This window comes from Quercus suber, unplaced genomic scaffold (assembly GCF_002906115.3).
Source record: "Quercus suber isolate HL8 unplaced genomic scaffold, Cork oak 2.0 scaffold_553, whole genome shotgun sequence".
Lineage (NCBI taxonomy): Eukaryota > Viridiplantae > Streptophyta > Magnoliopsida > Fagales > Fagaceae > Quercus > Quercus suber.
Window position 1 is genome coordinate 248,973 of NW_027070001.1, and position 4,611 is coordinate 253,583.

At 34.7% G+C, this 4,611-nt stretch overlaps 1 long non-coding RNA gene across 1 annotated transcript; it reads right to left on the reverse strand.

Moving 5' to 3' along the window:
- Window positions 1-2,938: 2,938 nt before the first annotated feature.
- LOC136063661 (uncharacterized) lies at window positions 2,939-4,184 on the reverse strand. Its single transcript, XR_010625286.1, has 2 exons — window positions 3,657-4,184; window positions 2,939-3,573 (listed from the first exon to the last, which is right to left on the reverse strand). It is a non-coding gene; the product is annotated as an uncharacterized LOC136063661 (long non-coding RNA).
- Window positions 4,185-4,611: the final 427 nt, after the last annotated feature.

A 4,611-nucleotide genomic window follows, 5' to 3' on the forward strand; every position in this document is an offset into this window, starting at 1 on the left:
TGAGAGTGAGAGGATCATTGGGCTTTGCTTTACTTGGGTTAATATCTTCCACGTGATCCCGATGGATGGGTATAGATGATGCTTTCTTGTTGGAAAAATACACCTGCTATGCTAATTGCTAAGAGTGTAGATTGCCATTTTTAGACTTCCCTTTTTTACCATTGAACCAATACATATGTCTCATTTGATGATCTCAGAGAGAGAGAGAGAGAGAGAGAGAGAGAGAGAGTTACAATAGTCATTCCTGTTACAGATTACCAGTGTACTACAAATTTGTTTCTCAAAAAAAAAAAAGGCAATTGTCCCATATCACTTAAGAGAGTGTGTTGGGTACAGTGTAATATGTCCTACCCTTTTTTACCATTGAACAAATATATATGTCTCATTTGATGATCTTAGAGAGAGAGAGAGAGAGAGAGAGAGAGAGAGAGAGAGAGAGAGATGAGTAATTAATCCCCAGCTTCTAATTAATGGCATGTTTGGATGTTTAAAAAAGGAGGGGGAGTAGAGTAGAGAGAGAGAGTAATGCAATTACCTTGTTTGGAAGTTTTTTAAAGAATGAGGGGGAGGGGTTTGGAGGGGTTTGGACTCCCTCTAGCCCCCAATTTTAATTCTCTCAAATTGGAGAGATTTGGAGGGAGAGTAGAGTACATAAATTATTGACCAAGTAAATTACCTAATTTACCCTTATTTTATTAACAAAATTACACAAGGGGAAGGGCTAATTACTCCCTTCCCCTTACTAATTTTAAAAACATCCAAATAAGGTGGAGGTGAATCATTCTCCTCTACTCTCCTCTCCACTACTCCCCTTCCCTCTACTCCCCTCTACTCTCCTCCCTCTCTAAACTTTCAAACAAAACATAAGCTTGTTTCCTCATGCTTGGACCTAAGCTAGGGATCCTACCTCATGTCATCATGTGTCACTCTTTCGGAGATCTACATGATCTTGCTCTTGATGGGGTGGGTGTTCATCTATTCTTTCTGCCACAGCTCCTATGCCACAATCAAATTATTGAGTTTTCTTTTTGTCTCTTTGCTTTTAAGGGTTTCCTATGAGGTGGGCTCAGCTCACATGCATGGGCACTTTGCACTCTTTTTAATTGGCCCTTCTTGTCCATTAGTAGGATTTTGCATTTATGGCTTTTTGCGCCCATTAATGGGCCTTCAGACTCATTAGTGGACTCTTGCATAAGGCTGTGTAACATTTTGGGAAGTAAAGAGAGAGAGTGAGAGAGCTACAACAACATCCTTGTTACACCATACTAGTGTACCACAAATTTGTTTTGAAAATTTGTTTCTTAAAAAAAAAAAAAAAGTAATTGTCCCACATCACTTAAGAGCAGGGACAGAGGCAAAGGGGGGGGGGCGAAAATCTAAAATAGCAACCCAAATATTACGTTATCAAGTATTTTGACCTTGACACAAACGTTCCACACGCCTAGAGACTAAAGAAGAAAGCAATATTAGGTGCAAACTTCATAACATTATTTTGTCCTTTTCCAAACAAAACAAAGTTCTGTGGGTCCTACTCAACACCCATTCTTTTTTTCCATGCCACATGTGCTCAAGCACTGGAAATTTTTTTTCCTCGAGTGCTTTTCTTAGGGCAATTTATTCTTCAAATAAGGTATTCCCACATAATCATAACTACTTACTACTTAAAGAATAGAGTAAAAAATACTGAATTTTGCATGAATGAAAATACAACTTTATAATTCTTTTATATTGATTTATTTTTTCAATTTATTTTAAGGAATCAAATTACATGTTTAAATTCTATATATTTAGAATAATCTCTTAATTTGATTGTTATTAACTATGATTCAATTAAGATCATGGAGAAGCCAAAATTCTAATAATGATTTAGATTCAAATTCTAAACAAACTCATATCGAGGTGTATTTTACTAATCTTCCAATTGAACAAATTAAATTATGTATGAAAAAATAAATTAGAGTTTATATTATATTAGATTTTGTACAACAATTGCATTAATAGTATATAACTCTATATCTATTTTGTTATTAACATCGATTAATAATATTTATTAATAACTCTATATCTATCAAAAAACAATATTTAAATTAATTTTACTTTCAATCTTGCTTTTTAATTTTGCCCCCCCTAAACTGAAATCCTGACTCCCCTGCTGCTTAATAGTGTGTTGTGTATAGTGTAACATGTCCTACCCTTCCTTACCGTTGAACCAATATATATGTCTCATTTGATGATATCAGAGAGAGAGAGAGAGAGAGGACTAATTAATCCCCTGCTTCTAATTAAGCTTGTTTCCTCATGCTTGGACCTAAGCTAGGGATCCTACCTCATGTCATCATGTGTCACTCTTTCGGAGATCTACATGGGTCTTGCTTTTGATGGGGGTTGGTGTTCATCTATTCTTTCTGCCACAGCTCCTATGCCACAATCAAATTATTGAGTTTTCTTTTTGTCTCTTTGCTTTTAAGGGTTTCCTGTGAGGTCGGCTCAGCTCACATGCATTGGTACTATGCACTCTTTTTAATTGGGCCTTCTTGTCCATTAGTAGGATTTTGCATTTATGGCTTTTTGCGCCCATTAATGGACCTTAAGACTCATTAGTGGACTCTTGCATAAGGTTGTGTAACATTTTGGGAAGTAAAGAGAGAGAGTGAGAGAGTTACAACAGTCATTCTTGTTACACCTTACTAGTGTACCACAATTTTTTTTTTTGAAAATTTGTTTCTAAAAAAACAAAAAAAAAATTAAAGAAAGGGTAATTGTCCCACATCACTTAAGAGAATGTGCTGTGTAAAATGTAACATGTCCTACCATTCCTTAAAAGTTATTATGACTTTTGAGTGGAGTTATAGTATGTATTTATGTTAGAACCACTCTCTCTCTTCTTTGTGTGTATATTTATTTCTCAAAAAAAAAAAAAAAAAAAAAAAGAAGAAGAAGAAGAAGAAGAAGAAGATCGTATGACTCGCATGACTAGTACAAGTGGACAATAGTAGAATAACAAATATTTCCCACAAGTGCGTAATACGAAAGGTTACAAACTTCCGAAAAATCACGTGTCGTATAATCTTTTAGACAATAACATTAATTACACAAAAAAGTTCAAGGATGCTCATAAAAATGCTCAAACTAGAAAAAAAATAAAATAAAATAAAATAAAATGCCACACCAAAACAAAATGAGAATAACGGCCAAAAGGAAGAAAGGATAATTTTTTTTTTTTTTAATAATATAATTTTTAGGGGGAAGGAAGATGTGAAATAGGGGAATGGAAATAGAACCCGTAGCAACCTATCGAACTTCATATCCATATTTATACCTAGAGTAATGGGAAGGGAAAAATATGGATCATCAAAGCGAAGCTTATAATAAAACAAATTAAGGTAGAGATGAACATTGGGGGCTTTGCTAACAACGATGCTGCACTTCTTGTTGTGGGGCGTGGTCGATGAGCGATGTCTGCACCACCATTAGATCCCTTCCCTCTCTGCGACTTTTCCGACTCATATATTTTTTGCTTTCGAATGTAACCTTTCTCATCACAGTCTCCATTCAAATTACCATCTACTCTTGCTGTAGAAAATCGGTTTTAAAATGTCAAAGGCTACACACACCAAACAGGAAGTCATTTATTTATTAAGGAACAAGTTTCATACCATGAACTTCTCGGTCTTGCATGAAGCACTTTGAGAGATTGGAACCTTCATTCTCTAATGTGGAAAAGCTTTCCAAACCCAAGCTTGACAGGACTTGAATGCATAAGATGAGTAACAAGCATCCACAAATTATTGATCTCTTTTTGCTTAGGGGCATTTTGATCTTCTGATTAAGGGCGAACGAATTTTTTTTTTTGGGTTAGGGGGGTGGGGTATTGTTGAATAAGGGGCAAACCTATTCTTATAGGTAAGAGGATAAAGATGGCAATATATAAGAACTTTTGGATTTCTTCATGTACGGTAAGAATGGAATGATGAGGAAGGTGTTTTCTGGTGATCAGAGAATAAACAAGAATGGCCCATGCAATTCATGGCTATAGTATTATGCATTTAGAAAAGTTAAAAGGAACTAAACAAATGGTTGCGTTAAAGAGGAGCGAAGCCAAGAAAATTATCACTTCAAAAACCAATAACAAATGCCTTATTTATTAATATTATTCTTAGCTCTAGTGGTCTTGTAGCACTGAGTATATACGTGCTGGAATGGATTGCCCATGACATACTTGGGTAAATGTATGGCCATGGGTAGATCTGGCGAAATTGGATCCAAACTCAATAATCAAGTTATTGGAATAGTAACCTATTTTAGTCCAAAAAACATTTCAGGCCTAAATTCAATCAGGTCGATTCTATACACGTACCAATTCGACTTGCTCATCAAGTCATTATTATAAAAAATTATGGGTAAAGTTTGGCCACAAGCTAGTGACTTTTTTTTTTTTTCTTAAATAACATCCATTTTCAAATAATTTCATTAGTTAATATCGATTTCAAACTATTTAGGATAAGTAAATTTATGGGTAAAGTTTTTTTTTTTTTTAAGAGAAAATAATAGTAGACTTTATTCAAGAAAAATTATGTTGTACAATGAAGAAAAGAAAAGAGGGCTATTCTT